A 24,995-nucleotide genomic window follows, 5' to 3' on the forward strand; every position below is an offset into this window, starting at 1 on the left:
TCGTAGGGGTCAATTCCCCCAATCAAGGCCAGTTTGGCTGCATACCGTGAGATGTGTATCTATATACTTCTGTTTGCTTGATTTTGCCGACATTGATCTTTATTTTAGAAAACTGACTATATAACTTCATAAATTCGTCCGAGATAATGTAGCCAGTCGTGGCGATGGTCCGTTTTGTTTGCCCTCCAAGATGGCGGCTGCCGTGACGTCAGTGAAAACTATCTATAGGTCGGGATAAGATGAACAATGCAGTAATCAGATAGTCCCAAGGCTGCATGGGGGACAGAGTGGTATGAGTCCTTTAAAACAGTGTAACAATGGTCCAGAGTGTTAGAGTCCCTGGTGGGACACTTAATGTGCTGTTTATATTTTGGCAGTTCGTGGCTGAGGTTTGCTCTGTTAAAGTCCCCCAAAACAATGAGCAAAGAGTCCGGGTGGTTTTTCTCCACGTTGTTTATCTGGTCAGCCAGGTGTTGTAATGCCTCAGTAACACAAGCCTGAGGAGGGATGTAGACTCCAACCAGAATAAGCGAGGAAAACTCTAGCAGAGCATAAAACGGTTTGCAGTTTATGAATAATGTCTCCAGATGAGGACTGCATGATACACAAAGAAAACTGCGTTAAAAACGATCCATCTTCAAATTACTGATGTGAAATAATATGTCCATTATGTAGGGAATAAACTTTAAACAGGCACGCAGTTGTAGGAAAATAATCAATGTTCAGGTTGTGTAATTCCTAATGATATGAAGTTGATTATTTTTCTCAAACAGCACACCCCCAAGTGTTTCATTCCTCTTACACAACAGCAACCTGTCAGAGATTAAATCGACACACCATACTTTACTGTAAATGCTCTGGAATGTCAGGAGCCACGTTTTCATTGCAGTTTTGCACAAAATAGAAGTGATATTTAAAAATTTCTACAAAACACAAGAATGAAGTGACGTTATGTGATTAAAGGTGGGGTTTCTCCTCTCACCATAGCTCTTACAGGGCGCTCTCTTTTCAGAAAGGTAGCGTTTCCATTTGCTCTTCATAGCAGGTCATGTGACTTAAATGCAAAAAACAATCTCTTTAAATTTTGTGAAATATTGCTTTATCAAATTGTCTGAAAACTGCCTTGTAAATGTAAAAAAATTGTTTTGCAATATTTAAGAGGTTTTTGAAATTTATTTTTCTATTATTTGTATTTTAGTTTATAATTTCAAATTGCTCATGAAGCCTGTTAATGGAAACAAGTCAGTTCCTTTCACCAGCCTCCTTTTCTCTCTTGAAGTATAATAAGGCAAAAAAAAAAGTTTGTCATGTTTGTGAAAAATGTTCAAAAAGATGTAAACTGTTCAGATTTCTGACATCTTCAGGACATAGTTACATCTTTACCTCTGATACTGGAGACTCCTTCCATAAATGAAAACCTCATCAACTTTTAAATGTTTTTTTTAACCCAATAACACATCAGAACAAGTGCATTAATTAATATAAACCTGCACTACTGTCAGAGCTGCTGTTAGAGAAAATTAATCAATGCCTTCTGACCAATCATGATCTCCAATCCACCGAAGTCATGCTGTGGCGTAATCTTCAGTAATTAGCCATTTCCTGATGGCAAGCGAGCAGATTAGGATGTCTATGAGTCTCCGAACGCTGAACACCGTCTCATTGTGACACTTATCCTCGGCAGCTTCGAGCCTCTGTACGTCTGTTTTACTCATACGATCCTCTCCGTCTAATTAAATGAGGTGAAACCGCTTTGCGTAGCACTTTTATGGATTTCAATTTTGTCAGCAAGTTTCCAAAAGGCACCCATCTGAATTTCAAATGATAAATACCAATGCTTTGCTTTTAGAGAAGCAATTCCATTAAAGCCTACATTATGGAAATAAAAGACAAAAACCTACAAAACATAATTGAATCTTCTGCATTTAGTTTCTCGTAGGGATGTGGAGAAGGGAAGGGCATATTTAATTAGGTAATTTTTAAGCGCTTAGGCTTTGTGGAAAGTCAGATTAAGTCAAGCAGATGTGAAATATTTACATAGTGGCGATGTTCTAATGCAGTTTTCTTTTGGTTATGTCACAATATGAACATCCTCGAATCGTGCATTTGGGCAGAGAGATAGGAATAAGTGATGTGAAAGCTAAAAAAGAAAAAAAAAACTCAATAAATAAATTGATGGAAAAAATGTGTAACTTTATTTATTTATTTATTTATGTATTTCCATTCCATTCTATTCCATTCCAGGATGTTTTGCTCATATCTCAGACTCCCACAAGCACTTTATACTGAATTATTATTTATGATTTAATAACACAAAGCACTTCACAATGCAGATCTGGAACACATTCAGGAGCAGATGTATGGATTTCAGCCTACAGGGAAAAACAGAACCCCGTCCCAACAATCATTATTTCATCGAATCGTCTCAGGGTTATTAATAGGTCTGTGAAGTTCAGCCTCTGTGTTATCAATCCACACTTGTTTGTTCTATCGACTCACGAGCGTGTGGAGGAAGGAGAAGAGCGATTTATAAAATAAAAAAAAAATCTAGGAGACAAAAAGAAAGTGATACGTAAGAGCAGGAGAACTTTAAATGTCCTGTGAATTGTCTTGAATATTTAAACTTTACAATAATTTGCAAATGAGGAGAAAAACTCTTCACGGAGTCCATTTCCCATTAAATGGAATCTTACAAGCACTTTATGGGGCACAAAGTCATTTAATAAACTACACCACTAACCCCAACACAGCGGGAGGGACTCTGTTTAATGTCATACGCCCTGTGTGTGTGGGGGGGGGGGGTATACATTTTTTTTATTATTTATGTATTTATTTATTTATTTATGCCTTTCATTTACAGGAGGGAGGACTGAAGGAGGCAGAAAACGCAGATGCGCTCTGTAGGGTTGAGCACTGCTCCAGAGTCAGCACTTTCTCCAGAACAGTTCACACACTCATTTACTCATCACTGGGGGGGACAAAGAAAACAAAAAGGATAGATAGATAGATAGATAGATAGATAGATAGATAGATAGATAGATAGATAGATAGATAGATAGATAGATAGAATGGGAAATACAAAATGCTATAAAGAAAAAGACTGAAAGAGTGTGAGAAAAAGAGAGATAGAGAGAGAGATGTCAATAGAGAGACAAAGAAGACAAGAAGATACAGATCGATTGATAGAATGAAAAATACAAAATGGTCTCAAGAAAGACGGAAAGAGTGTGAGAAAAGAGAGAGAAGACAAAAAATAGATAGAGAAAGACTGAAAGAGTATGAGAAAGAGAGAGAAGACAGAAAAGATATAGATAGATAGATAGATAGATAGATAGATAGATAGATAGATAGATAGATAGATAGATAGATAGATAGATAGATAGATAGATAGATAGATAGATAGATAGATAGAATGAAAAAAAATACAAGATGGTGTAGATTGAGAAATTGTGAGAAATAGACTTTCAGAGAGAGATCATTGACTGTGTGTGTGTGTGTGTGTGTGTGTGTGTGTGTGTGTGTGTGTGTGTGAGGGAGGGATGACATCCAGTTTGTCACAGAGGAGTAAGAATGGAGTGGTGTGTGGAGGAGAAACACAGTGAGCAGTAAAGCAGTGTGTGTTTCAGAGAGGAGGGAGAGAGAGACAGATGGACAGATACAGAGGGAGTGAGACAGAGGGAGTGAGACAGAGGGAGAGAGACAGAGGGAGTGAGACAGAGGGAGAGAGACAGAGGGAGTGAGACAGAGGGAGAGAGACAGAGGGAGTGAGACAGAGGGAGTGAGACAGAGGGAGAGAGACAGAGGGAGTGAGACAGAGGGAGTGAGACAGAGGGAGAGAGACAGAGGGAGTGAGACAGAGGGAGTGAGACAGAGGGACACAATGATGAGAATCATAGCTGAGTTTCATCTGGATTTATCGTAAACATCGATGCGCTGCGAGTCGGATTCAGTGTAATGAGAATTCAGGACTGAAATTCCACACATCAGTATTCACACATCAGAAATAACTTCACACTTCAGCACCATACAGAAGTTACACTCACAGGGGGCGGAGTTTAAAACAGAGCCATGTCTCATGAACAATTCTGACCTTGAACTTAGTGATGAAAGAAGCGAAAGTTTCTCTGTGTATCAGACGAGCGCTGGGTCGCTTCTCCTTCACACCGTGAGCACGTTTTATTTACATTAAATTCACACAAGCACTGAGGTTATTTTATTAATTCTACACATCAACACAGTGTGATCAAATCTCCTCCATCCCACACACACATTACAATTTCATCACCTCCATTTAGAGTCTCGGAGCTTCATGAAGTTCTGTGTAGAATATACAATAACAGTCTGCGCTGCGTCACGTGCTCTTCTCTTCTCTGAGCCGCTGAATAATGAGAGTGGGAGAGTTTTATTAAATTAATTCAGTGATTAGTGTGTAAATTACAACTGATTATTCTCTTCACATTCACTGAATATGAGCAATCGTGTGCTCTGATTGGCTACTCTACCACAAGGATATCAGCTCATATACCATGAGTAGAGAGAAACAAAATGGCAGAGCGTGTTACTGAACCAACTGAGGACGAAATAAAATCTCAACTCGAAAACAAAAACCCAATAAATAAATGTAATCAAAGTATTTGATGGTAAGAATGTACCGTTTTTATTTTTTGAGAATTATTATTATCAAATTTTTTCACAAGTTGCTCCTGTCATTTCGCCGGTTTGTTTATATTCTAAGCGGGAATTATTTTTGTATGAAGTTTTTATTTATCAAATTTGCAAAAAATAAAAATAAAAATGCTCTGTTTCTCAAAATCCAGTGAATGTGGATAAAATAAAACAGTTATTCCACTCAATCTCATCATGCATGGATTATAGACAACTCGGTGCTAAGCGCCTCGTCGGCCATCAGCTCATGTACGACTCGATTTCATGGAATTACTGTTAAATATCATTAGACTACATACTTGTCGCTAACGCGGAAGAAATGTCTTGTGCTCAGGATAACATGGAACCAGGGCTCTAAATTTTCCCAAAAATGAAATGAAAAATGTATTTAGCAGGAATAAAATCACAATTTAAAACATTTACTCATCCTTAAAACAGTAAAACAAAAAAAAATTATCATGTTTGAGGACAGAAATATTGTTTGGAATCTGATCAAAAATATTTCATAAAATAATTAGCCTTAGTATTATATTCTTCAAACATTTTACAGATTTCCTTAGATTTTTAAAAATACTGCAGATGATATTTATTATTCAATTTTTATTTTTATTTCTTGTTGTCTTTTCTTTTAATCACCACACACACACACACACACACACACACCTCTCCAGGACGATCCTTTATCCGTCTTTAATCGGACGAGTTTTGTTCCTGAAATCTCACACATTTACAGCCATGAGCTCGAGTCGGTATTGAGCACAATGAGACAAGATTTCAGAAACAGAAAAATTGCTATTGGCAAAGTAATTTCATCCATCTGATGCAGGAAGTGATTCCAATTTCAGACACGTCTCCCAACACTGATGTTAAAATGCATTTATCTCAATTGTTTGTTCGCCTGACAGCGTCTTTTGTTTTGTTTTTGTTTGCTTTCAGCGATGATATGATGCAACTCTCACGCAATGTTGATGGTGATCCATAAAATCCCGCCATGTTCAGTGTGTATCACTGCGCCTCCGCTCAAAGGCATCACGGAGATGTTTATTGCACATCACTACACATCAGACGGTGTTTTAGTCCTCATATTTACCCTTTTATCTGCTTGTGGATGAATAAAAAGATGCAATGTGAGAATTTTTTTGTACATTTCAGTAAATCAGCAGTTATTTCATTACAGTGTGAAGTGAAACATGAAACAGGACAGTTATTTAACACCTGTAGCTTCATTGCTAACGCTAACAGGCGTCTTCTCTGCCAGTTTCTGATTGGCTCATGAGGTTTGTGATGCTGAAATCTGATTGGTCACTGAATTTCTGTGAAATGATGGCAAGTGAAAAGACAATGAATAAAACGGATTTGTTTACTGAATAAAAACGCATGCACTGATTAAAATGACATTTTACCTGGTGAAAGGAATGATGGGATGGCTATGAAGTTTTTTTTGTTTTAGAAAAAGAAGCAGAGGAAAAGGAATGAAAGGGAAGGAAGTAATGAAGCGTGCGAGGGAGGGATGGAGGGATGTAGATAAATAAAGACAAGGAAAAAGAAAAAGGATGTGAGAAATGCAAATAAAAACTAAGAAAAGAGAGAAAAAACAAAAATAAGAATAAAAATAAGAGGAATGAATGATGAATAAAGGGAGGGAAAGGCAGAGAGAGCAGCAGGAGTGTGAGGAAAGTGTAAAAAGTGAGAAAATGTAACAAGTAAAGGCAGAAAAATAAATAAGTACAAAATAAAATAAAAATAGAATGAGAGAAGGGCGGCACGGTGGTGTAGTGGTTAGCGCTGTCGCCTAACAGCAAGAAGGTCCGGGTTCGAGCCCCGTGGCCGGCGAGGGCCTTTCTGTGTGGAGTTTGCATGTTCTCCCCGTGTCCGCGTGGGTTTCCTCCGGGTGCTCCGGTTTCCCCCACAGTCCAAAGACATGCAGGTTAGGTTAACTGGTGACTCTAAATTGAGCGTAGGTGTGAATGTGAGTGTGAATGGTTGTCTGTGTCTATGTGTCAGCCCTGTGATGACCTGGCGACTTGTCCAGGGTGAACCCCGCCTTTCGCCCGTAGTCAGCTGGGATAGGATCCAGCTCGCCTGCGACCCTGTAGAACAGGATAAAGCGGCTAGAGATAATGAGATGAGATGAGATAGAATGAGAGAAAGGCAGGGAACAAGGGTGATAGAAAGAAAGAAAGAAAGAAAGAAAGAAAGAAAGGTGTGTGTGTGTGTCTGAGCATTTGTACATCGATGGAGCGAACAATCAGGACTCTGAGTGAGGAAGTGAAGAAAAAATGTTAATTGAGTTGCTGAAGCAGACGAGGAGAATCAATGAAGTCGTCTTCACGGCCTGGAGGTAAATATTCCTTTAAACATTCCAAACCGGATTTCATCACATTCCGCATCGACATCGGTACAAAGCCATTGAGCCTAAACTAATCCTGGAGTCCTGAGTGTTTACTTGATCGACATGCCGGATCTCTCCTGCAGTTCAACAGGAATCTGAACAATCCCATAATGCTCATCTTCAGGATCCTGTTCCTGTTGTTTGTGTGAACACAGTGAGAAGTTCACACAACCCTGGGAAGAGGAGATTAGAACTGATATCAAGAACAACGAAGATGAATTTGAGGATGACTTTGACCTGAAAACAACCGATTTTGAGCTCGTCGTGGAAAGTTGTGGTGAACATGCTGCCAAGGCAAGTGATGTCGACCAATCGAGTGAGAGAATGCTTCAAAACGTAGGTCAGTCATGTTTTTATATCTTGTGAGCCGTTTCTGACCTTTCTGCAGTGTGTTCTGGAAATTGTTATTGCGAAGAGCATCATAAACATGATGGGAATCGGCATTAATTTCATGAGTACGAGTTTACATTCCGAACTCTTACATTACATCATTATGTTCGTATGAACTGTGTGGAGAACACATATCACTGAAGGCACTTAAAATGAAATAAACCATAAACCAGAATGTCAAGGACATAGTGGCTCATCTGCCCTGGCATCAAAACAACCATGATGGCCAAAACATCAAACAGAACAGAAATGTGATGATGTGAGAGAGGGAGAGGACCAACCTCCACGACAAACTGTTTACAACAGGAACATCAACAAAGGACTAAATTTTGTTCCCTGAGAGAAGATCGACCCAAAACATTGATCAGAACTAAAATCGGATGATAAATGAGAGGAGATACAACTCTGGTCAGAAGAAAATGTGTTCAGTTGACCTAAAGACTAATTTGTTAGCAAGAAATTTGACAATACAATGATCAAGTGTTGTGCAGAAGATCAAGTTCTTTCACATAAAATAATCAACTAAAATCCATTGAGAACTGAGGGAGGAGACATGATTTAACTGAAAATCAACAAAAGTTGTAAATAAGTTGTTTACAACAGGAAAATCAACAAACAAACAACCAAGTTTTGTTCCTCGAGGGAAGATCGACCCAAAACATCGATCAGAACTGAATTTGGATGAGAAATGAGAGAGGAGATACAATTCTAGTGAGAGGCCTGGGAAATTCATTAATTTGGCCTAATTACTAACTCGTTAGCAAAAAAATTGACAAAACAATGACCAAGTTTTGCGCAGAGTGATGAGTTCTTTCAAATAAAGCAATCGGAACGGAAATTCATTGAGAACTGATGGAGATACGATTTAACTGAATTGTGGACGAAGGACAGATGCCACTCCATGGCAACAGCTTATGGACAGGTAAGCTAACCGGTATGAGAAGTTTTAGTCATATTTAATTCCAAGGCTTTGACAAAGAACTGGCATGTAATTAATGTGTGCAGACACAGACAGGCCTTTCTTTTTCATACTGTTTTATTTTAAAATTGACAAGCACAGGTTATCATGCTGAAAGCCTCCAGTGGCTGCACATCACAGACGAGACTAAATTTAATGGAATAGACCTCATATCTTTTTATTGTATTGGTTTCCTACAGCTCAATGAACTCCTCTTTTTTCCAGCTGCACATGCCAGACTGGGCCTCATGGAACACCAAGCTATCACCTTTTTATACCCAAAGAAATGATCCAGGTGGCCTTCCAGTCATACGTCTCTCACCTGGACTTCCACTCGCAGTATCTCTACAAACGCGTCCCTCACCTGGACTTCCAACAGTATCTCTACAAACACACTCAGGCCTTTGCTCCTGAGCCTTATACTGTAGGGGCATAATGTTCCTGAAACCAGATGTGCTGCTTGCAAATGAGTCAGAGGATGAAGAGATACAGGTGCAGGTAGATAAAAGACAAGAAGGATGGAGTTGAGGTAATGGATGTGGTTGAGGACATGGCAAGGCTGCAGAAGAGGGTGTGGTCAGGGGGATGGCTGTGGCCATGGCAGATGGGTCGATCTTTTATTGTTATACATGAACTATAGACAACATTTTCAAGGAACTTTAGAACTATAGACTATAGAGGGGAAAAAAAGTACATGGAGGATCTATCTATCTATTTCCCATAGCAGCAAGGGCCATAAGGGCACCACTGATGAAAATAACAGTCTATCGTTGGTGTGTCTGGGGCATTTAAACTTGGCAGAGCCCATCCCTTGCCAAGTTTGATCAATGGACAATTTAGAGTAGCCAGTTAGCCTACCCTGCATGTCTTTGGACTGTGGGGGGAAACCGGAGCACCCCCATGCAGACACCAGGAGACCATGCAAACTCCACACAGAAAGGCCCCCGCCAGCTGCTGGGCTCGAACCCAGAACCTTCTTGCTGCGAGGCAACAGTGCCAACCATGGCACCACCATGCCGCCCAACATGGGGGATACAAGAGGAAAAAAAAATACATTTTGTAAATATGTTAATAACATGTTCCTAAAAGGGTACAGTGAAAAACTTTGGTGTGTCCATTTGTGAAACTATAATAAATATGTGCCCCAAATTTCATTTTAATATCATTTTCTGAAATAGGTGTTGCTCAGGAGTTTAAGTCGTAAACTTTACAAACAGATTTTCGCAAAAAGTAAAATCTGATTAATTCAAATGCTCATATCTCAGTGGTCAATTTTCTTAATCCCGGCATGATTGGAAAGCTTTTTAATGGCTTTTATGAAAACATAATAACTCAATTTTGAAAAAAAAAAGACCCATATGACTGGTTTTGTAATGGAGGGTGATATATAGTGAATGTGAGGTAATATGGAACTGTGTATTGTCGGATGACAGCCTCACAAAATTTCCCAACATCCATGGGTTTGTTTTATTTCCATATCCACTTTAGCTCATTAGACTGTTTTGGCTTTCCATATTCTCGACATAATTGAAGCGTGGGTGTTAAAGCAGTTCCTCAGCTCGCCCTTCTGTATACTTTCGTTCACAAAATGTGTTGTTTGTATTGAAAAGATGTCGTCTAAGCTTCATTGTTAATAATCAGCTGTACACTGTACACTTAAAGCTGTATGTATTAAAGCTGTACATTATCAAACATATTTCATACAAAGTGATCTTTATTAGTCTTTATATATTAATCATCCTGATTATACGCCGTTCAGTTTGTAAATGAATCTCAGAATTGGATCTTGGCATCACGGCCCAGGCGGCTTCCTTTCCTTCAGAGTGAGTGGAGATGTAAAATATCTAATAGTGTAATATTCAATATTAAATCTGTGTGATCGTGATGGTGCACAGTTCATTCGAGATCTTGAGGAGTAATTGTACTTCATGAAGGCTTCATTTCTTCGCTGTGGATTACGATTCATCTCCAGCGGGCATCCTTCAACACTCGGGCTGAAGCCTATTAGCCCTGAGCACTGGCGCATTTTAGAAGAGAAAATGGTCATTTCTTCCCCTCACAGGAGCTCTTTCGAACAGAACATTTCATTTTCCTTCCAAATAAACAGTTGTAGTGTTTTCTGTCAACTGCTCACATGTTCATCAAACACCTCATGAGCTGGTTCCTGCTACAAAAAAGCAAGAAAATTAAATCCTTTCCAAATCCAGTGTTGAGTAACTGTTAGCATCCTGAAGTTAATTATTTTCCGATAACAGCATGACCTCAAGTTTACTGCAAGTTTACTCTTATTCCACATCAATTTGCCGATTATACTTTAATATTTACGTTAAAACAGCAATAAACAGTCTTTCCCTCACACCCATGTTGGAGAACTTGAATCCAGTATCAAGACCACTTTATGAAGGTCTCGGTCTCGTCCCGGAATCGACCGCATTTTTACTCGGCCTTGAACACAGAGGACTCGGGATTTCATATCAAGACCAGTCAAGACCACAACTGTGGGGATTTCACTAAATTGTCTGTGTATTGTCTGATTTATTTATTAGCATCATTACTGTGATTGGATGTAAAACTTCCTGATTCAAATGCGACCAATAACGTGACTCATTCCTAATTGGAAATTTTCATGACTGGTAATGTATGTCACCCCTCCCTCACCCCATTCACACACACTGGTCTGGTCCTGACCTTGACTCGGTCTTGCCCTGCCTCAGTCTTGGTATTGACTTGATCTCAACCCCTCAGAGTCTTGGTCTTCTCCTGGTTTTGATACACTCTGGTCTTGGTCATGACTTGGTCTCGGTTTAGGTGGTCTTGACTACAACAACCTCACACCAGCCTCTTTTTTCTGCAGTCCAGATCTTTCACCCATAGAAAACATTTGGCGCATCATAAAATGGAAGATACGACAAAAAAGACGTAAGACAGTTGAGCAACTAGAATCCTACATTAGACAAGAATGGGTTAACATTCCTATCCCTAAACTTGAGCAACTTGTCTCCTCAGTCCCCAGACGTTTACAGACTGTTGTAAAGAGAAAAGGGGATGTCTCACAGTGGGAAACATGGCCTTGTCCCAACTTTTTTGAGATGTGTTGTTGTCATGAAATTTAAAATCACCTAATTTTTCTCTTTAAATGATACATTTTCTCAGTTTAAACATTTGATATGTCATCTATGTTCTATTCTGAATAAAATATGGAATTTTGAAACTTCCACATCATTGCATTCCGTTTTTATTTACAATTTGTACTTTGTCCCAACTTTTTTGGAATCAGGGTTGTAAATTTGATCTTAAAATTATATGACTCTCTCCCACTGGTGTGTGTGTGCGCACGCCGTTATTATGGTTTCCATCATAGTTTCCATGGAACCAAGGTCACCTGCAAGATTCCACAAAACGTGCACGTTTCATTTTATTCCATGTCCCTTTCAGGGCTCCGGACAAACTCCATGTCAACTTTGTGGCTTCAGATGTCGGCACATTGCTGCAGATTGATTTTGGAATATTGTTAGTATCAAAAATGATGACTCGCTCCACGGTGCAGAGGATTCTGGGAAGGGTGAGCCGACCCCCTTTGCAGCTTTAGTACTGTCAGGGCTGCTGTTCTAGAAAATGAATCAACACTCTGGGACCAATCAGAGTCCAGACTGGTGCAATATCACACTGAGAAAGCAAACTGGGATGCAGTCTGATATTGTGGCTGCGATGGTTTTCCTGGTAAAATTGTAAAAAGCAAGAGAACAAACAAAAACAATTACTATGCAAGATATTTATGGATAAATTGTTGCCTAGTAACAAGATCTGAGGAGCAGAATCAATCAATCAATCAATCAATCAATCTGAAACGTGATTTTGTTGATCAAGAAAATTCTATAAAATAAAACCTTGATTTTTAAAATATTTCCCCTCAAATTTGTCTTTAATGTAACACCTTATACATTAGAACAATAAATGGTGTAAACCTTACCCCTGACCCCTGCTGTCTTTTCTGTGATGAGAAACTGGTGGCCATCGAGGACATTCTGTCCCTTTAACTCACTCGCTCATCTTCTCACCTCCAGCTACGTCCTACCTGAACACTGAATCTCGACTCTTTTTGGCACAGCGCTCCACACTGATCCTTCACTGCGGGGATATCGCGCTTCCATATGAGCATCTGTTCTTTTTTTGTTTGTTTGTTTTCTCCCTGGATAATCCACGTTACTCAGGTTTGTTTATTCCACCACATCACTTTCAGGTAAAGCGCTTCAGTTTTTAATTGAAGTGTGAACATCATTTCATTAAACTTCCTACATGAAGTTTTCCTCTGACTCATAGCTTAATCAAACTCTGGAGTCCTGCAGCAGTGTGAGAAGTAATCAAGACTCATCTGCTGTCCAATGATTACTGTCTTATGTCTAATAAATGCACACACACACACACACACACACACACACACACACACACACACACACACAATGCATGACATTTCAATCAAGCACATGGAGAGCTGTTTGCAGTGGTGTGCATGAGAGGTTCTGCTTGTTAATTGTATCTCTGTCTGGCTCTTCGACATCTTCTCTCAGGTTTAATTAGTTTAAAGTACACTTTTCAATCACATCCAGCAGCACAGAACCGCGGACCGATTCCCAGAGATTGTTTCCTTTACTTTTTTTTTTTTTTCTCAGCCTCACTGTTTTCTGATTAAAGTCTTTCTGCTTAATTAACAAGCTGTGCTGATGTGTGTGTGTGTGTGTGTGTGTGTGTGTGTGTGTGTGTGTGTGTGTGTGTGTGTCTTTGGACAGATTTTTGCACATTTCTCTTCTCCTGTCTCCATTCCATCTTCTACCCTTGAGAGCTTCAAACTAATCAACTCACCAGGGGCCTTTTGTTAACCTTTCCAAATGAACAAAAGCAAAACCCTGTCACGGTTTGGACAAGCAAACCCAATGTGCCTGATTTGCATCAAAATATTATAATCCACAAGGACTTTGTTTGATAAATGAATAAATAAATAAATAAAAATCAGAGGCGACTTTCTGTGCTCTGAGAGCTTTTCTGCGATAAGTGTGGCACTTAATTTCATCCAGGAAAAAAAAAAGTCTGCCGAGCGTGGCTTCCTTTTTTCTGATAGATTCGTTCAGTTCAGTTAACTGCTTTGTTCCATTAAACTGTGAAACAAACAAACAAAATAAAATAAAATCATGGTCTTGTTTTCACTTCACTCTGACATAAAGCACACAATCCTCTTCTGTAAAAACAACTCTTCAGTTAAAGCTCTCCTTCAGATAAATGTAGCCGAACTGTTATTTGCCAAGTTAGCAATAAACCTCTCTGTGTTGTGCAGTTAGAGTAAAATAATCAACACCATGGTGAGATGAAATGGCGTTACCAGCCCTATCCAGAAGTTTTTCTAGTCTATTATTTTTCTAAAACAGCACTAACAGCAATAATTACCATTATCCTGCCGACAGGTGATGAGTTTATCCCATCATGTGCTGTCTGTCGTCCGTTCGGTGTCGTCCACATTTCACGAAAATCGCTTCTTCTCCCTCAATTCTTCACCGATTTTGATTTTTTCTGCCATGAAGGTAGGGGAACCTAGGGTGCATAGAAGTTCTACCCAGATTTGCTTCATTACAATTATTAATGAAGTTATGGACTAATTAAGCCTTAATGAGCAGTTCAACAAAAGTCACTTCTTCTCTGTCAATTCCTCACCGTTTTGGATTCTTTCTGGTAAATAGGTTGGTATTCCTAGGGTGGATATCGCTTCTATATATAGCTTGTATATAGTGTATATAGCTTATAACATTGATTGCACAAGGTGGCTCAGTTTAGATTGTTCCTTCAGGACTAGACGGGACCGGAGTGAGCCACGCCCTCATTGACGGTCTCATCTCATCTCATTATCTGTAGCCGCTTTATCCTGTTCTACAGGGTCGCAGGCGAGCTGGAGCCTATCCCAGCTGACTACAGGCGAAAGGCGGGGTTCACCCTGGACAAGTCGCCAGGTCATCACAGGGCTGACACATAGACACAGACAACCATTCACACTCACATTCACACCTACGCTCAATTTAGAGTCACCAGTTAACCTAACCTGCATGTCTTTGGACTGTGGGGGAAACCGGAGCACCTGGAGGAAACCCACGCGGACACGGGGAGAACATGCAAACTCCGCACAGAAAGGCCCTCGCCGGCCACGGGGCTCGAACCTGGACCTTCTTGCTGTGAGGCGACAGCGCTAACCACTACACCACCGTGCCACCCATTGACGGTCTCGTTATTATAATTTTTTATCATTCATGGAACATCTTTATTAATTTATCCACGTTACAGTATAATGTTTTCTGGAAACAAGTTCCTGTTCCAGGTATGTAAAAATAGTCATTCCTTCATCATCATCATCATCATCATCATCATCATCATCTCTTATTTCTATCTTCAAAGCCATCAAGACAAAACCAGCTGTAAATTCAACAGCACTGTGATGTACAAGTGCTCTTCACATTACCATAACAAGAACTGTATCAATAATCATAAATTAATTCAGGACATTTCCACCACTCAGTGCTTGGACCCCCAAATCACCTCAACAGCAGGTCTCAGTCTGTAGAACTCATCGACTGGATCTCTGCTTCTTTCTGCCTCTTCATGCCTTTGAACATTTATAAAGTCTGCTGAACATCTCCTAACCTCGTGTCCATCTCTATAACGCTCAGGTGGATCTGTGTTACACTCATTGGCATTAGACTGCTCATGAAATATAAATGACGCTATCAAAGCAGAGGGCAGCGTCTCACCAGGGCCTCTATGCCAAACGTTGATGCAGCACATTAAAGAGTAAAGACCTCGCTGAGCTCTAAAACACACGCCAATGCGCTAATGGGCTGCATATTTGATAATAAGACCCATTTTCTTTACTTTACAAGCCTGATTATGTCTAGTTCTGGACTAAAAACTGAATTTTTAACAAGGACAGAAATTCTGGCAGATTATTGCAACATATTCTGATCTCCGCAGAAGAGCCAACTCACGAACCGGAACCATAATTTAATTTACCAAATAAATAAATAAATAAATAAATAAATGGTTGAAACATATAAATCTTGCACCCACATTTAGATCCTAAACACAGAGATGCTCTGAGGCGCCAATAGAAGCTCAGTCATTGTCGGTTATTTATTTATTTATTGTTATATTTATTGAGGGAAGACATCGGGGTGGCACTAAGTGAACCCAATTTCCGCGAAGATGAAATCTTGAAATGGTTTGCGGTTGATCATGTGATGTTTCCTCCATCATTATGCGAGGCCGAGCTCTTGATCAGGACTAAGTGCTGCACTGAAGAGCTTCTGGTCAGAGTATCGATTTTCAACATACTGCACTTGTAAAGTGCTTTTGCTTTATGCAGAATTCTGACAGGAAGTGCTTTCATATTTCTCCACCTGTAAGATCAGCAAACGTGCCAGTTCTAAAGTCTCTTTGGTTTGCCCATCTGGTAGAGCCCTTTATGATCTGAGGATTAAAAAAAAAAGTTTCTGATGAAAATGTGGACCTTCAGATTTAAGGGATTGTTTATACTGAAGGATCAAAACGTACATTAAATCTGGATCCATTAAAAAAAAAAGTTCTCTACTTTGTGCCTCTGGGAAAAGTTTCTGTGTCGATCCCTCTGAGATTTTTTTAAGGATTTTAATATAGAGATGCTTAAAAAAAAAACTTAATTATCCAATTAACCCTGAGAAAATCTTCAGAAAATAAAGATTTTCAGGAGGATCTTTAAAGTTCACTTGCTGCCTTCGAACCCTGAGTAAACTCAACTAGATACCTTTTGTTTCAACTCACAAGTAAAATAATGAGCTATTCATAATTTTAAAATTATAAAATTAAAAACTTCTGTTCATTGTCCACAATCTGTCATGGCAATTGAAGCTCAAGAGATGAAATAAGTTAACATACAGTGGTGCTTGAAAGTTTGTGAACCCTTTAGAATTTTCTGTATTCCTGCATAAATATGACCAAAAACATCATCAGATTTTCACACAAGTCTGAAAAGTAGATAAAGAGAACTCTGATAAATCAAAGTTAAACAAATGAAACAAAACTATTATACTTGGTCATTTACTTATTGAGGAAAATGATCCAATATTACATATCTGTGAGTGGCAAAAGTATGTGAGCCTTTGCTTTCAGTATCTGGTGTGACCCCCTTGTGCAGCAATAACTACAACTAAACGTTTGCGGTAACTGTTGATCAGTCCTGCACACCGGCTTGGAGGAATTTTAGCCCGTTCCTCCGTACAGAACAGCTTCAACTCTGGGATGTTGGTGGATTTCCTCACATGAACTGCTCGCTTCAGGTCCTTCCACAACATTTCCATTGGATTAAGGTCAGGACTTTGACTTGGCCATTCCAAAACATTAACTTTATTCTTCTTTAACCATTCTTTGGTAGTATGACTTGTGTGCTTAGGGGCGTTGTCTTGCTGCATGACCCACCTTCTCTTGAGATTCAGTTCATGGACAGATGTCCTGACATTTTCCTTCAGAATTCACTGGTATAATTCAGAATTCATTGTTCCATCAATGATGGCAAGCCGTCCTGGCCCAGATGCAGCAAAACAGGCCCAAACCATGATACTACCACCACCATGTTTCACAGATGGGATAAGGTTCTTATGCTGGAATGCAGTGTTTTCCTTTCTCCAAACATAACATATCTCATTTAAACCAAAAAGTTCTATTTTGGCCTTATCTGTCCGCAAAACATTTTTCCAATAGCCTTCTGGCTTGTCCACGCGATCTTTAGCAAACTGCAGACGAGCAGCAATGTTCTTTTTGGAGAGCAGTGGCTTTCTCCTTGCAACCCTGCCATGCACACCATTATTGTTCAGTGTTCTCCTGATGGTGGACTCATGAACATTAACATTAGCCAATGTGAGAGAGGCCTTCAGTTGCTTAGAAGTTACCCTGGGGTCCTTTGTGACCTCGCCGACTATTACATGCCTTGCTCTTGGAGTGATCTTTGTTGGTCGACCACTCCTGGGGAGGGTAGGTCTTGAATTTCCTCCATTTGTACCCAGTCTGTCTGACTGTGGATTGGTGGAGTCCAAACTCTTTAGAAATGGTTTTGTAACCTTTTCCAGCCTGATGAGCATCAACAACACTTTTTCTGAGGTCCTCAGAAATCTCCTTTGTTTGTGCCATGATACACTTCCACAAACATGTGTTGTGAAGATCAGACTCTGATAGACCCCTGTTCTTTAAATAAAACAGGGTGCCCACTCACACCTGATTGTCGTCCCATTGATTGAAAGCACCTGACTCTAATTTCACCTTCAAATTAACTGCTAATCCTAGAGGTTCACATACTTTTGCCACTCACAGATATGTAATATTGGTTCATTTTCCTCAATAAATAAATGACCAAGTATAATATTTTTGTCTCTTTTGTTTAACTGGGTTCTCTTTATCTACTTTTAGGACTTGTGTGAAAATCTGATAATGTTTTAGATCTTATTTATGCAGAAATATAGAAAATTCTAAAGGGTTCACAAACTTTCAAGCACCACTGTATAAACCATTAAAGAACCTTTAAAGAACCCTTTTATCAAAGAAAGGACGATACAGTTCAGCTAAATGTGAAACTCCTTACAGGTTCTTGGTATTAAGAAGAAAATTATGAACAATTTAGAGTTTGTGTCACACACTTGCCCAGTTAATAGATACACATTCATTTTTCTTTTTGTTTTATTGTTTAAAGGGTTCATTCGATAATTAATTTTCCTTCTGTTGTCCATCTGGAGGAACTTTTAATGGATCCATATAGAACCAGACAACAGTGTTTTGGAAGCTAAGAACTCAGTGAATCATCCAGTGAACCCTGAGAAAAAAAAAAAAACTTTCAAGAACTTTTTACTTTGACAGTTTCAAGAAATGTTAAACTTCAGACAGATTATTTGTTTGAAAACGAAAATAATGAGCAATAAGTTGGAGTACGGACTGCACACTTACCCAGTGAATACACACTCTGAGGAAAATTAAGGGGCTCTTCAAGGATTTAAGGTTTCATTGGTGTTGTTCACATGGTTTGTAGTTTGAGGTACAAAGATTTACGTGTACACTCTCATAAAAAAAGAACCCATGCTCTTAACTGAACAACGTTCTCTGTAGACCATCATTTCACATTCCACTCTGACCATCAACGTCCATCTCAATTTGAAGCCGTCTGTTTGATTTTCCTCCTGACCACATTAATTACCATCATCCGCATATCAGACTTAGCCTGATTGTGATGATTGTGTGTGACTCGGTCACGGCCTCGCAGCCCTGATACATTTTGATCAACTTCAATTATCATCCATTGGAATGTGACCTGGAGAACCTTCCAGAGTCTATCACAAAGTAAATGTCAATCACACAGCAGAAGAAGACAACATATAAACATTACTCCAAATGGAAATCTGCCTAATTTTAAGTCAACAGCTATTTTTCCCCCCAATCGATTTTAAATGTTCCACCAGAGGAAACCCGAGAGAAAAAAATAGAAAGCAAATCTGCTTTTTTTAGAAGCATGGAGACAGAAGGAAACCGCATCGATGAGTGTTTTTAGTCTGGAATGTGAATAAAGCAGCAGATGGTTCGTGCAAGGCTCTTCAACAACTTGGCAATCAGAGCAGCACAAGTGGAGAACGCAACTGGGGGTTTAACTGTGATACGTTTTCTTCCCCGTTCCGTCTGGATGCAGAAATTACAACATGAATCTGTTTTCTTTGTGTGTGCTGCAGGCCAGACTGATTCTGAATGATTTAGAGAACAAACAGAGAACCATTTCATTTTCAGTAAAGCCACAGATCAGAGATAGAGCTGTGGTGCTGCTGGGATTAAAAAGGTCTTCTGAAGGTCACTGTGTTTTGTTTGGGCTCTACCAAAAATAAGGTTAGAAACCTGAATGCATTGAGGTGGGATTAAAAAAAAAAAAAAAGGTTTTCATAGGTTCTTTTGAGACCTTTGGATTTGGACTTTGACGGCACATTTACATCGTGTATACCTTGAGGAAAAAAAAAAAATATATATATATATATATATATATATATATATATATATATATATATATATATATATATATATCTGGATGCTCTTTAAAAAAAAATGGATCGATGAAAAGTTTCCTGGTTTCGGCTTTGAGTTAAATTTTAAAGACCTGACATGACAAACAAATAAAAAAAAACTTTTTCTTTTTTCAGGGTTAATTGGAAAATGAAGGATTCTTTACTTCCCCATGTTTTATTTGCTGTTTTTGATTAAAAAAAAAAACACTTTGTTGTGAAGTTGTACAGCTGTCTTAGGGGGGAAAAAAGTTCTTCACCAGTTCTTGACCAATTCAGTGGTTCTGAGCAGAACCCTATGGCAGTGGGTTTTCCATTCAGAAAAAAAGAAAAGAAAGTAGAACTCCTTGAAGATGTTAAAAGCCAAAAACATCCAAAGAATCTATGCAAATGTATACATTAATAAAATAATAATTTTTGATCTGATGAAAGATGGTTCCTCAAAGGTTCCTTGGATAATTAAAGGTTTTTTGCTTCTTAAAGTGGATTATATACTGTATATTTGGAAACTCTTTGTTTAACGGTTCGTTACACAGTTTCATAGATGGACGAGATTGTAAAAATCTTAAGAGTTCTAGATTAAACCTTTTTTTAAGTGAAGCCATGGTATCCATCCATCCATCCATCCATCCATCCATTATCTATCCCATGGATCCATCAGGGTTATGGAGGAAGCTGGAGCCAGCGGGTCACCAATCTTTCACAGGGCTACACAAGGACGAACCACCATCACACTCACATTCACACCCCTAGAGAATTTAGAGCAACCAGTTGACCAAAACCCTGTCTTTGGACTGCAGGAGGAAACCAGATCACCTGGAGGAAACCCACACAGAAAGACCCCAGTTGACTGTGAAGTTCAAACCCAGAACTTTATTGCTCTGACGCGACAGTGATAACCACTGCACCACTGTGCTGCTTGACATGGTATTTATTTATTTATTTAGTCAGATTTTGGAAGCACATCAGGGTGCATCAGGTTTTTGGAAGCACATCAGGAGGAAAACATGATTAGTGAAATATAAAATTTAAAAAATAAAATCTATTTTTAGTTGTATTATTCTATGTGGAATTTCCATCATTTCCTTGCTTGAGGTTTTGAAGTTTGTTTGAGGTCACCACAGGAGAAAACATGAAAGGAAATACTTGAACATTCCTTCAGATACACTTTGCGAAACTTCTGTGCTAGTTCTCATGTGTTTATTAATCTGCCATCTGACATTTCTTCTGATTTAAAAACATGTCAGTTTAGTGGCTTGCTCAGAAGATCCAGCACCATCACTGCATTGTTCCTGTTTTTTTGGCCTCATGTCTTAAAAAAAAAGAAGGCAGCATGCTTCTGGATTTGCATCAAACTAAATCACAGCAAACAATCCCCCAGATAGATAGATAGATAGATAGATAGATAGATAGATAGATAGATAGATAGATAGATAGATAGATAGATAGACTACTGTTCAAAAGTTTGGGGTCACCCAGACAATTTTGTGTTTTCCATGAAAAGTCACACTTTTATTTACCACCGTAAGTTGTAAAATGAATAGAAAATATAGTCGAGACATTTTTCTGGCCATTTTGAGCATTTAATCGACCCCACAAATGTGATGCTCCAGAAACTCAATCTGCTCAAAGGAAGGTCAGTTTTATAGCTTCTCTAAAGAGCTCAACTGTTTTCAGCTGTGCTAACATGATTGTACAAGGGTTTTCTAATCATCCATTAGCCTTCTGAGGCAATGAGCAAACACATTGTACCATTATGGCCCTTTTCCACTACCCTTTTTCAGCTCACTTCAGCCCGACACGGCTCGCGTTTCGACTACCAAAAACCAGCACGACTCAGCTCGCTTCAGCCCTGCTTAGCCCCTAAAACTCGCACCGTTTTGGAGTGGGGCTGAAGCGAGCCAAACCGAGCCGAGTGAGGCTGGGGGCGTGAGCAGACACTCCCCTGTGCACTGATTGGTGAGGAGGAGTGTCCTCACATGCCCACACACGCCCCGCGAGCACGCTGGGATCTGTAAACACCGCAAACCCGGAAGGAGAAGAATTACGAATTACGAGAATTATGAAGCCTTATGCGCCTCACCTCATCTATACGCTCTTGCCAGTATCTGTCCGCGTTGTCGGTGACAACAAGCCACAGCACCAAGACCAGCAACACTAACGACTCCATGTCCTCCATGTTTATTGTTTACTATTCGGGTCGTGAGACTACCGCTTAAAAGATCACTGATGTCACTGTTTGCGCTGCTTAACGACATCACCTGACGTCCACCCACTTTCGCTAACTCCACCCAATGTGTCCACCCACTTCCAGCCAGCACGGTTCAGCGCGGTTGTAGTCGAAATGCAACTCCAACAGCCCCACTCAGCTCGACTCAGCTCGACTCAGCACGGCACGGCTCAGCCCGACTCAGCCGTGTTTGTAGTGGAAAAGCGGCATTAGAACACTGGAGTGAGAGTTGCTGGAAATGGGCCTCTATACACCTATGGAGATATTGCACCAAAAACCAGACATTTGCAGCTAGAATAGTCATTTACCACATTAGCAATGTATAGAGTGGATTTCTGATTGATCTTCATTGAAAAGAACAGTGCTTTTCTTTCAAAAATAAGGACATTTCAAAGTGACCCCAAACTTTTGAACGGTAGTGTAGATAGATAGATAGATAGATAGATAGATAGATAGATAGATAGATAGATAGATAGATAGATAGATAGATAGATAGATCACCAGGAAGACAAAATAAACAGCCCCAGGTGTTCTGCATTACCACGTTTGACTTTATTACAAAAAATCAATGTGATCATAAGCGTCAGGCTGCATAAAGATTTACAACACTACAGCGATGTGATGCAGCGTAAAGCTAAAATGCTTTCCTGTCTGATCTCTGCCATACAGAGTGAATTCCTTGTGAGCTTTTATTCATTCAGGTTTAGATTAGAAACTGTCCAACCCGAATGAAGATTAGAAACTCAGAATATATGGAATTGTATGGAAAATGGTGAGATGGAAATGGAGCTGGATCAAAGTGTGAGTTTATCATACGGATATCAAATTAGCGATACTGATATCTGATATGAGTCTGAAACAATGCTCACAGACGTACTCATTAAAAAAATGCTCTGAAATCAACATGATACCAGGCATCCTGATCTGTCGACATTGTCATGCAAATGACCAGATGACATGAAATGACAGCGATTGGGACATGTTTCATGATGGATGCTGGCAAGCAAAGCAAAACAGACCGCATGATTTGCTGCAATATCAAGAGGAGAAACTACAGCATTCATACCATCCAAGTAACCTGATAAAACATCAGAAACATAAACCTCAGCACATAGTTTCTAGCAGCAAACCAAGCTAGATGAGAAAAAAAAATCTCCAGATAATGCTAGAGGAGTGAAAATACTGTCATAGCTCATGTATGTTCTGTTACTAGTCATTGACAGTAACCAAAACCAATAAAAGAAAAACAAAAACAAACTTTATTTACAGCTGTACGCAAACGCTTTTGCGAAATGAAACAAAAAACAGCTCACTAAAGTCGCTAGTGGCTAGCAACGGTGCTTCATTTAGCATAAGCACATGGACACACGTACACTTTTCAAGACTAATATTTAAATCACAGAAAGATAAACAGAGCTCAGTGAAATGTTCAGTGATGACTGATTAATACTCAGTGGGTTACTAGTTTCATTATCAGGATCAGTATCGGCAAGTACCAAAAAAAAAAAGAACTTATATTTGTTCTCAGTCTGAAATATAAGACATCAATACTGATAAATTCTCTGGCATCCAACGAAGAGAAAAACAACAGACAGAAAAGCAGTGAGACAAAATTCTAGCATGTTCTAAGGCCTGGTGTTTTCATGGGCCTTGAAAGCACCTGGATCGGATCCTAATAAGACTTTAACCACATGCATTTTCGTCAAATGTGTCTCTGGTGAGCTGAATTGAAATTTGATTGCTGTATCATGTTTAATATGCAAATGAGCTTATAACACCGACAACCAACTTCCTGTGTTGTTCTTTGTTTCCAGTCATTCTATGCAAATATGGTTGGCAGCGCAGTGAAAATAAATTGGGACATTGGATGGTGTTTTGAAGATGCTTGAGCTCAGAAGGTCAGTGTGGGTGATATGGTAAGAATCCAATCAGGATTTTCATGGTAAAACATTTTTCTGATAAAGTGACTGGATTAAAATAAATAAATAAATAAATAAATAAGCCCTGTGATGACCTGGCGACTTGTCCAGGGTGAACCCCGCCTTTCGCCCGTAGTCAGCTGGGATAGGATCCAGCTCGCCTGCGACCCTGTAGAACAGGATAAAGCGGCTAGAGATAATGAGATGAGATGAGATGAGATGAGATGAGATGAGATGAGATGAGATACTTGGCTATGACATATTGGGAGGAGTTTAGGTTCTGATGTAATGGGTTAGGGCAGGTACATTTGATGACACTGTACCACATTGGGAGAGGTTCTGCTATAAAACAGTGTTAGCATTATATTGAGTTTGCAAAACAATAGAAGGGGATTCAGTTACAAAGCATCAGTTGTGACTCATTGTACAGGGAATCTTGGTTATGACATTGGCTGAGACTGATTTTCAATAATGCCATTATTAAGTTACTAAGTTATGATCTATTACACAGTGGTTTTGAATTGGGAAGGTTCAGTTATAATATTAGAATGAGAAGGGTTTTATTATGGCATATTGTATTGGGAGGGGTTTCAGTTTGATGTAATAGAAAATGATTCAGTAATGGCATTGTGTTTGGAGGTGTTTCGGTTATGACATATTGTCTTAGTGTGTCAATCACGACGTTGTACTAGGAAGGGTTTTGGTTATGACATACTGTCTTAGGCTACATCCACACGACAACGGCAACGAGATGTTATTTAAAAATATATCGTGTCCAAATGGGCAACGATCAGTAAAATATCAGGTCCATATGGCAACGCAACGCTGGCTGAAAACGATGCAATACACATGCCACACCTCTAGGGGTGCTGTAAGACGGTCCCTTCAGAGACACCAGAACAATAGAAGAAGTAAGGACGCATGCGCATAAACTATTATGCGCGAGACTTCATATTAGCCACAAAGTCAGGAAAATCTGTTCGTAAAATTACATTATAATGACCAAATACAATGAAAAGTATTTTTCCAGTCTCACCTGTGAAAGGTAATCCCATGTGATCTCGTTTGGATGGCAAACCTGTTGGTACAGTTAAACGCAGCTAATCTTTATTCTCCGCTTTGACCTATCCAATAAGGCGGCGAGGATGACGTATGATTCTACGCGGAAGGCGGCATCTTTAATGGTCCGGAATAAATTGAATGCTACACGTTGATGGATTAATTTGCTCTTCTACGCCCTTTTTGAGGAATGTATTGTAGGACTTAAACCAACATCTGAAGAGGTGAGATCGCTCCTTTTTTTCCCTATTTTTGCTGGCGGGATTGACTCTGCCCTAAGGGCAGA

Source organism: Neoarius graeffei, chromosome 27 (genome assembly GCF_027579695.1).
Source record: "Neoarius graeffei isolate fNeoGra1 chromosome 27, fNeoGra1.pri, whole genome shotgun sequence".
In the NCBI taxonomy this organism is placed as follows: Eukaryota; Metazoa; Chordata; class Actinopteri; order Siluriformes; family Ariidae; genus Neoarius; species Neoarius graeffei.